Genomic DNA, 11,000 nt, shown 5'->3' on the forward strand with positions numbered 1-11,000 from the left:
CGCCTGGCCCAGCCAACACCAACATCTTTGAAACCAGGCGACTCCAGGTTTGAATCCAAGCTCTGCCACATACCAGATACATGTCAGAATAATTTACGTGACCTCTCTGAACTTCAGTTTGCACATTTGTAAAATCGTGGTCACTGGGAGGATTGACAGAGATGGTCTGTGCAAATGCCAAAGCTCAGAGCCCAGCGCATAATCAGTGGCTAACAAATGTTAGTTCCCTTCCTGTGGGAATGTTGGAGAGATCAATTGCTCCCTGAAGGCTGACACAGGAAGTGCCTACCTCAGTCCACCCAATGAGACTTTGAGGAATTAGGTTGGGCAGCTTTAATTGATCATCTTGTAATTTCCACAACTGGATGCAGATCAGCTGCACTGTATCCTAGACTAATTACGTTTGTCACTCCACCGGGCCTGAAGAATACATTGTTGTATCTTTGCTATTAAAATGGGGTTCATCTAATTAAAGCCACGGAGTTTTGCAAACAGCCTATGGTGTTTTAATTCCAGCAGGCTGTATTTAATCAGAACCATTGCCTATGTGCCTACTGATTATGTTTCTTTTGGATCAAATTCTGAGCTTAATGTGCCATAGGGTTGCACTATTGACTGAAGTTGATGGGGGACTAGTCAGGGAGATTACAGTAGTTTGCTGGGAGCTGAGTGGTTACTATTTGCATGGCTAGTTATCTCAGCATTTATTCTTGCTATTTAAAAAAAAAAGCCTTAATAGGTAGGAGAAAATTATTGTCTTTCCCCCACTGACTTGGCATACACGCATTTCTTCATTCATTTGACACTGATGTATCAGAGCCTAGTGCTAGCCAGGCACCGTGTTAGGTACTGTGGGACAGTGATAATGCTTAAGAACTGATTCTTTTTTTTAAGTTTATTTATTTACTTTGAGAGAGAGAGCATGGGCAAGGGAAGGTGAGAGAGAGAGAGGGAGAGAGAGAAAATACCAAGCAGGCCCTGCACTGGCAGTGCAGAGCCCGACGTGGAGCTCGAACTCACGAACCGCGAAATCATGACATGAGCTGAAATCAAGAGTTGGCGCTTATCTAACTAAGCCACCCAGGTGCCCCAAGAACTAATTTGATGTCGAAGGGAAAAAAGGTCCCACAATATGGGACATTAAGAATAATGCAGTGAATCACAATGTTACCAGAAACCTGAAATTAAAAGTTGCTATGATTTATGGCCCAAAGGGAAGAGTCCTAGGAGGCTGGAGTTAGCCTGTCGTGGGATGAAGCTCTTACTTTTACATTCTCCAGCTGTGTGCCCTTGGACAAGTCACAGCTTCAGGGAGCTCCAGATGCCCTGATTGTAGGATTGGGGTGACAGTGCCTACTTCATAGTGTTGTTGTGAATATCTGAGGAGACAGAGTATGTAAAGTGCAGGTGTTGATACTGCAATTTATATGCTCATTTCTACAGTATCAGTGTTAACTAGGTGATGCTGGAAAAGTTAATCAATCCTAGAGGAAGATATACCATCTGTTTAACTTCTACCATGTCCTAAGTGTTGTCCTAAATTTTGCCTAAACTATCTAATTTAGTTTTCATAATAACAATATGAAAAAATACTAGTTTTAAGTCTATTTTTCAGATGGAAATACTGAGGTGAAGAGACAAAGTGACTTTCTTTTCTTTTTAAAAATTTTTTTAATGTTTATTTTTGAGAGAGAGAGAGAGAGAGAGTGAGCGAGCAAGGGAGGGACAGAGAGAGAGGGAGAAAGAATCCCAAGTAGGCTCCGTGCCGTCAGCACAGAGCCTGATGCGGGGCTTGAACCCACGAACCGTGAGATCATGACCTGAGCCGAAACCAAGAGTTGAATGCTTAACCAACGGAGCCACCAGGCGCCCCCAAAGTGACTTTCTTAATATGACACTGTTAGTAAGTGGCAAAGCCAGGATTTGAACCCTGGCAGCTGGCTCCCAGCTCCCAGCTGGCTTGGTGCTAACCACTATGCTGTGCTCCTCCTGCTGTGCAGTGAGGGTGAAGTATGTATGGCCCCTTACGTTGGTCTGGTGTTTCAGATAAAAAAACCTGTATTATCTGACTCTTTAGGAAAGCCGCGGCAAGTGTTACGATCTCCACTTGACAGATATGGAAACTGGAATTCAAAAAGTTAACCTATCTGCCCCAAGTCACAAAGATAACGTGCCCCAGACTGTGGTATTCACTTTATTTTTATTTTAGCAAATTGAGATACTTCATACATTATTTGATAGATTGTATTTTCATTTAACTTTAGTTGTGGTAATTTTACTGTATCGTAAAGCAATTTAAAAAAAACCATGACTCGTATAAGGTACGAAATACTTTATGAATACACCTTAAGTTTTAAACTACTTCCCTGTGGGACTTTTTGGTTTTCACTTATTTGGGAAGAAGATATTAATTTGCTCCCACTAACAACCTATTACATACGCCTAGATCTTTATCTTGTTTAACAATTACTTCCTCAAATAGATTAATTCTTAGGAGTGAAGTAACTGGGTCAAAGCTTGTGAACTTTTTGCCTATTACTGAATTGTTCTCCAAGACCACTAACCATGTAAGGCATACGTGGTTTGCTGAATGAAAGAGAAAAGCTGTGCGTGAAATCTCTCCTGTATTAGTCTGGGTTTGGCCAGGAAAATGAAACCACTCCCTACAAGTTTTTTAGGGAATAGAGTTTATTATAGGAATTAGGCCTGCATGAGTGTGGGAAGGGTGTAGAAGTTGAGGGTCTGGAGGGCTGTGTTGGAAGTTGGGAAAATCTATCACTAACCACATCATCCCAGGCTGGGTAGAGAAGTCAGAGCCCATGGAGATGTCGGAGAGTCTACACCACAGGTCACCATGATTGCCACCATTATTGCAGAGCGGGAACTTATGGGCGGGTCTAAAACGTCACTGCCTCTGGCCACTAGGGTCCCTGGCTTCTGCTTCACTTCTGCCTTCCACATTCCCCATGAGTTCGTCCCTTCGGCAAACTCTAACTCTGAACTGCCTAGTAAGGAGATTCTAGGAAATGCAGTTCATGTCGTAGAAGGATTGGTCCTGGTGCTGGCCTCTGACGGTCCATGATGCCTTCTTTTCATAGGCTCGGCAGAACTTGATGGGGCCTTTTACTGTCCCTTGCAAATACGAAAGGGAAGAAGTGATTATCTTATTTTAATTTGCATTTTTCAAACTTGTGAGTGTGACTCTTGTTTTTCAAGTAGTTATTGGTCACCTATTTATTAAACAAATATTTCTTAACACACAGTATATATAAATCAGCTATAATTCTGGGCTCTGGGGAAAACTTGATGAATAAGGCAGGCAGTTTCTGTGCTCATGAAACTTAGATTCCAGGGCAAGGAGATTAGAAAAAGGAACAAACAAAGGAACAAAATAATTTCAGGTAGTAATAGATAACATAGGGAAAAACCGTGGATGACTTCGAGACGAGTAAAAGAGGTCACTGAATATCCTGTCAGTGAATGTGGAGTCTCTGGAGATTATCTGATACTGTAGGTGGGGGAGGAGTCTTTGTGTCTCTTCAACGAAAGGCCATTTTACAGCTGTGTAGAGAGAGAAGTTGTAGAAAACTGTTAGTAAGGCAGTGAATTTTCGTCCATAAATATGCAAACTGTGTCTGATGGAATGCATTCGATTATCACCTGTCAATGTGGAGCATTTTTGCCAGTTTGACGTCACTTTATAAATTGATTTTAACATTCTTTAGATGAGTATCCATGTGTGGCACTCAGACTTCTCTGTTGCACTGGTTGTAACATTTTACTGGTTACCTCATGAGTTTTTGAGTTAAAGAGGATCTCTGATACATGTTCATTTTATATGTATAGGAGAGCCATGATCATCTCTGATATTAAAATGTATGGCAGTTTGGAACACATAAGTGAGCATGGTAATTTCAGATGGTAATAAATATCATCAAAAGAACGAGATAGGCGTTGTTCCAGTTGGTGACTGTGGGGAGCATGCGAGGCTGCTAATTTGGAGTGGGTAATCAGGAAGGGTCTTGCTGAAGAAGTGGCATTTGAACTGAGACTTGTGTATCCATTCAAGGAGATGTCATGTGCAGGCAGGAGGGCAGAGTTCCAGGCAAAAGGAACAGCTTGCGTAAATGTCCTTAGACAGGGACAGGCTGTCATGTTCAAGAATCCAATTGCAGTGAGTAAGGAGGTGAGTGGCAGAAGGTATGATCAAAGATGCTGGGAGGGCCAGATCACGTTGGGCTGTGATGAGGATTTAGAATTCTAAGCTCCATGAGAAACTATTATGGTTTTGCACAGTAGTTGTGTAAAATGATGTGAAGTGTCATCATGTGATTTGTGTTAGGGAATGAATTTATGTGTCTTCTTCTACCAGCGTTCCATTCTCATTTACCTCCTTAAATTATTATTGAACTTGACATTTTAATTAGCTTATCAAGTCTTACCATGAATAAAAAAATAATATTATTTTGATTAATTGTAAACCAGTATAATCATGAAAGTAACACATAACCATTGGAAAAACATTTGCAAAATAAAAAAGTGCATCAGGGAGAAATAAAAACACATTTAGCTTTTGGAAATGTGTATACACACACACACACACACACACACATATGTTTATATTTAGCTCATGTAATATTTTAAACTTCTGTAGTATCTCAGGGTCTTGGCCCCCTTGAACCAGCAAAGATAAGTTACAAGACATCTTCTAAGGTAACTGATCTACTAATATTGAGCAATTTACAAAGTTTTCCCGTGGCATCTGTTCATTGGGGAACAGCAGCTAATAGGTACTAACATGCAAGTGGCAGGTGCCAGAGACACCTGAGGCTTTTGCCCCAAACACAGTTCATTTCAGGTCATACATCTGCCCTTCCTTCCTCTGAGACACACCCACTGGGAAGGCTCTTCTGGCCTGGCAGCCCCAGGAGCAGGTGGTAACCTTCTACGCCCACCTCCCACCAAGGAGTACATCTGGGAACTAACCAGTGGAAAGTAAGCTTGTACAAAGGAAGCAAGAGGAAATTCAGTCAAAGTGCCCAGAGGCCTGTATGATAGGAAGCAGGAAATAGGCATTTTTTTCCTGGGCTTTCAATGAAATAAAGGTCTCTTCTTCAAGATTGCTATTTATGTCTGTGGGGTTACATGCCCCTAAGATTGGGACATGGGGTCAGAGAAAGGCCTCCTTTTTGGGTGGACACTACCCTCATGTTATAATGAATGAGAGCAACCAACGAAAAAGGGACTGATAGCCTCACAGTGAGGTCTCTGGGTCCAAATTTCTATTGATGAACATGATGTGGGGAATAATTCCAAGGGACATTTTTTTCTGGATGATCTTTCTTTGTATGTAGAAGGAAAACTTTTTAGGTAAAGGGGAGACTTCAGCATTGAGGTAACTTGGGAATCACTGAAATGTAATTGAAAATGACCAGACCTTGTGTTCAGGACTGGAACATAATTATGAAAAGCTGTGACTTTAGTATTCTAACATGGGGTTAAGAGCCTGGGAGTCAGGCAGACCTAAGCTTAAACCAGCTTTGCTGCTTAGTGGTTGCATGATCTTAGGCAATTTTATTAATTTATCTTTTCTGCTGGCATGATAATAGAAGGACAGAGTCTGCACGTACCCCAGGGAAAAGGAACAAAGTCCTCAGAAATTAGCAAGGTTCATGTAATCCCATCTAGGAGAGAGGAACCCAGAAGAGAGTTGGCAGAGACATTCCACAGGCTCCAGGGACATGGGTTTCATCGTGGTAGGGGCAGAATGAATTCTTTAGTTGGGACAAAATATTCGGAACTACAGATACCATTCATTGTTATGGCTAACTCTGTCACAAGCTACTTTCTTATTACTAATTCAGTATTCTAGGAATTTTCACATGGGTAAAAATGAGTGTCTGGAGAGTTGACTCAGATAATCTGGTCGCTGGATTGCCTTAAACAGGTTGAATAATTTGAAGAGTCTCGGTTTTCCTATCTGTAATTTGGAAATTATATGTATTTCCCAAAGCTTCTGTGAGGATTAAGTGGAACATGGGTGTTTATCTAATTCACCTTCTTTCTTTATCAATGGATTAATTTGTTCAATTAACAATTCTAACAGACAATGCATCATGCACCTAGGACTACAACAACGAGCAGAAGAGATATATAGTCTCTGCTTGACTTCTTTCATGAGACATATTCTACAGGAAGATAAAATTTAAAAAGTCATTCAAAGAAACATTAACAGGGAATTTTTTAAGGGCTATGAAATAGAAAGTAACAGGTACATTGACAGATTCCGTTTAGATTTTGTGTAGAGGTGGTCAGGTAAACCATTCTCTGAAAAATAGTAAGGCATTAAGCTGATGATTGAGTGGTATTAGAAATTAACCAGATGAAAAGTTTTGTGAGTGGTGCAGAGAGCATTTTAGGAATGGGAGATGGCCTGTTCAAAGATCCCAAAGTGGAGGAGACTTACCGGCCACAGTGGAAGTGATCCAGGGGAAAGGTGTCTCTGTAGGCTTGGAAGTTTCAATTCCATTATCCCCTTTAGCACGTGTACCATAAGCCTCTATTCAAAGGCCCCAAATCACAAAGTATCCTACCAAAGATATCCATCCGTCTTTCTCTTCACCCATGCTCACTCCCTGAAAAATAGTGAATTGGCTTCTTAGGCCTTGGAACTTGAGTTGCTAAACTGGGGTGATTGAATGTTCTAGTTTGTTCAGGACAGTAAGCCCTGGTGTCTGCACATTATCCCCGAGTAATTATCCACAGCATGTCCTTTCTTTCTGAAGTGTGTCGTGCTTTGGGTGATTAATTGTGTGGTCATCTGACTCTTACAACCCTTACGACCCTTACTTAACACATGGGATTTGGCCCCGGCCTGGGAGAACGCATTCATTGTGTTTTCTGGAGAGATGTTCCTTTTTGTGATAGTTCCCTTCTTTGGTCAGTTGGGATCGTATTTAAAGCTTCGAGAATGATATCTGTTCAGACAGTGGCCATTAAATAGTGGCAAGCACTATTGTGGTGGTCGTCATAATCTTCTGTGGGGATAATGATTCCTGCTGATGGGGGGGGTCCGCATATGGGAGAGCCACCAATCACCCAGAATGTTTACCTTGTCTGTAGGAGCACAGGAAATAATTTTTGGATGGCTACTCTAAGCCAGCCTTTGGGCTGGATACTCCTTATGCATTTCAGTTCATCAGTGTTTCTTGTTGTTGTTGTTGTTTTCATTTTCATTTTTTTTTTTTTTTTTTTTTTTTTTTTTTTTTTTGGTGAGAAATAGAGACTTTATTAGGCACAGGGTGTGACTGCTGGGCAGAGTTACCAAATGGCTACTGTGCTTCCTCCCAACCTGCAGGGGAAGGAGGGGCAGAAGAGCACGTGTTTTCTCTGCCCTCTCCCCTCGAGGCTGCATGCAGATGGCCCCACCCAGCGGGATGACCTCTCCACTGATGAATGGGTTCTCCACGACAGCTTATACTAGATGAGCATACTCGGCGAGACCACCCAGTCTGCTGGGGAGGGGCGCTTGGCTGGCCAAGAAGTTGCATAGTTTTTCTGGGAGGCTGGTCGGCAGCAGAGTGCCAAGTAGGCCGGGAGCAGTGGTCACCACTCGGATGCCCATGGGAGCCGGACACTGAGCAGTGAGCAGCATCATGCCCACTATGCCCCCTGTGGAAGCAGAGGAAGCAGCTCGCTCAGCCTGGCCCTCAAAGGCAACCATGCCGGCAGTGTTGATGATGACACCGTGTTGGCCTCCCTGGTCTGGTTCATGCAGGCCCATCTCACCAGACCTCAGGTGCATCACATTGAAGGTGCCCATGAGATTCACACTGAGAACTCACTGGGAGTCCTCCAGGGTGTGGACCTGATTGTTCTTTAGGTTGTATGTCTTGATGGCCACCGCAGTGCCTGCACATTTGACTGCCACATCCACATGGCCAAACTTTTCTTTTGCTACAGTCAGAGCTGCTCTCACGTCCTTCTCCGAGGTCACGTCAGCTGGGGCAAAGGCGCAGCTCTTCCCTAACTTCTTGGCTTGGGCATCCCCATCAGCGTTGGGCAGGTCCAGAAGCACAGCAGTGGTCCCTTGTCCTGTCAGTCTCTCTGCTGTGGCCAGACCTAGACCAGAGGCTCCTCTGGTTATTAGAGCAACCAGGCCCTTCATGCTCCAACATGCCGCAGCCATCTTTACGTCTATGTTTCTAGATATGTGGCTTCCTCCTCTTGCTTGTAATTCTGGCTCCGGCCCTTATTGACTGGGTGACTTCAGGCAGATCACTGACCTCAGAGGACCTCAGTTTGCTTTTGTGGAGGAGGTTGTTTAAAATGGAGGTTCACATTCAATGGAGATGTCAGAGAGTAAACTCAGAATGGCATTGTAAGGAAAGCTATAATTTTATTGTTCCTTTTGTCTGAAGAAAGAGTGCTTGCAGAATAGGCTTTGAGATCATGCTCCTGAGACATCACTGCCACCTCCAACGTGATGCTTTATAACCATGTGCAAGACACCCACACCAACTGTCCATCAATCATACCCAGGGGTAGGAGCTTGACCACGGAGCCAGATAGCACCGCTGGACTCTGGTTTCACATTCTGGATTTAGAAGCTGGGCAAGAGTGAGAAGTGGTTTTTCTGCTGGCTGCCCTGTTTTTGCTTTGTCTTCTCCCTCTAGCACATGACAGGATCTGGCAGAGGTAGTGGTCAGGGGAGCATGATGGGGGAAGTAACCTTTTCTCTCATTGGGGGAGATTTGCTCCATTGAAACATGAAGTGCAACTTCACACGGCTGGGCCCTTGCTGGCTGGCAAAGGGCAGTGTGTTAGCGAACAAAAGTGTTCTTATGTTTTTGTCAATGGAAACTAAGTAAACCGCAGGAAGAGATGACAGTACCTTTCCCACTTCATTCACATGAATGATAATGAACTCCATTGTACAGCAAGCCTTTGGGCATTATCTGATGCTGCTATTTCTGCTGGTCAGAATGTGCACATCTCCCGCATGACTCAGGGTCGCATAGTCTCTTTCCCACTGGGTGACTCCGAGAGCTTAGCATTCTGCAGAGTCCGAGCTCCGGCCTGGATATCCAGCCCCTCAAAATGAGCATGGCCATGTGGGCTACAAACCTTCTGACATGGGAAGTAGTTCCAGTGGGCATTTAGATTACAATGGGCTTTTCTTATGGTTTTTAAATATATAGTGGCTTTTTGGCAAATGAAATTCTCTCTCTCTCTCTCTCTCTCTCTCTCTCTCTCTCACACACACACACACACACACACACACCCATCAGTGATCAGAATTTCCACTGAAGCAGAATTTATGAAAATAATTCTGTAGGGTGAAGGGAAAGTAGCGATATTTAAGTATATCCCATGCTACAGACCCTATGCTAGATACACCCCAAACACTCTCTTGTTCCCTCCTTACCAAATCCTCTAGGTAGACAGATGTTATTATCCCTACTATATTGGTGGGGACACTTAGGTTCAGAGAGGTGAAATTATTGGCTTAAGATTATCACAAATAAAAAGCATGGATCAGGAAACTGACACTAATTGAATTAATCAGTTACTTGTATGTTATAGATCTTTCCTCACTGGCTTCTCATGGTAACTTTATTATTATCCCTATAGATGAGAAAAAAGAAATCAGAGTTCCATGAGACATTGTTTAACGTCACATGCAGGATTGGAAGCATGTTTTGTTTTTTGTTTTTTTAATTTCTTTCCCTGTATCACACTGTCATATGATTGGTTCCATTTTTGGGAACCAGAGGCCATTCATAAGCCAACAGGGTTATCTGAAGGAAGTGATCAGAAGGGAAGCTGGCCAGGGCTGACTTAGCATAAGCTCTCCTACCTCTGTCAAAAACTGTGTTCAAGGGGCACCTGGGTAACTCAGTTGGTTAAGCATCCGACTTCCGCTCAGGTCGTGATCTCACGGTTTGTGAGTTGGAGCCCTGCATCAAGCTCTGTGCTGACAGTGCTTGATTCTCTCTCTCTCTCTCCCCCACTCGTTCTCTCTCTGTCTCTTAAAAATAAATAAATAAACATTAAAAAAAAGGAACTGTGTTCAATCATGTCTTTATGCCCTTAGCAAACTTTGAAGACCTCTTATGCACAAAGCATGCAAAACAATGATTTTAAAGCTTGTGTAACAGGGGTGCCTGGGTGGCTTAGTCAGTTAAATGTCGGAGTCTATACCTCGGCTCAGGTCATGATCTCACAGTTCGTGCGTTTGAGCCCCGCATCGGGCTCCGCGCTGGCAGTGTGGAGCCTGGTTGGGATTCTCTCTCCCTTTCTCTGCCCCTCCCCAAGCTTGCATGCTCTCTTTCCCTCTCTCAAAGTAAATAAATAAACTTTAAAAAAATTAAGCTTGTGTAACAAAAGATGATACATGTGTGTTCACTATACTGAGGCAGTAAGCAACGTAGTACAGTTTTGAGTCGTGCAGTTTTGAGAGTGTTTCAGATATAAGGAGTCGTTCTTGGTAGAAATGCACTTGTCACCAGGTCAATTTCCAAATACAGGGTGTAGAACTTAAAAAGAGAAACTACCATCTATCAAATACTAACTTGGAGTTAGGACCAAGCTGTATGTATCAGCTCTACGTGTTATAGTAACCTTGAATATAGGTGTTATTTTCACATTGTCTAAGACAGAAACCTGAGACAGAGAGATTAAGCAACTTGAAATATCAGATCTTCAGCCAGTAATAGATGGAACCAAGACTGAATGAATATTCAGTTGTTTCAGGGTTTACGTGCTCTCTACTCCCATGGCCTGCTAATGTGTGCATAAATGAAGCTTACCCCCTCAGCTCAAATTTTGAGTCTCCTCATTGGGCTTTGTTATAAAACCCATGAGGTATTTTGTAGCAGTCTGAAACAATTAGCTCTCAGATCGGGGCTAGTTATTCATCTATGGCCCAGTGACACTAATTTTATTTAAAATTTTAGGTTGTGACCCCATTGAAAGGTGAAATGTGTCTGTCCTGCGTT

The 11,000-nt window shown here is 43.0% G+C and overlaps 1 pseudogene; it reads right to left on the bottom strand.

Annotated features, from left to right (window-relative positions):
• Nucleotides 1–7,107: 7,107 nt before the first annotated feature.
• LOC123586611 lies at nucleotides 7,108–8,188 on the bottom strand (annotated as a pseudogene).
• Between the last annotated feature and the right edge of the window lie 2,812 nt (nucleotides 8,189–11,000).

The sequence above is a fragment of the Leopardus geoffroyi genome, chromosome C3 (assembly GCF_018350155.1).
Source record: "Leopardus geoffroyi isolate Oge1 chromosome C3, O.geoffroyi_Oge1_pat1.0, whole genome shotgun sequence".
NCBI lineage: Eukaryota > Metazoa > Chordata > Mammalia > Carnivora > Felidae > Leopardus > Leopardus geoffroyi.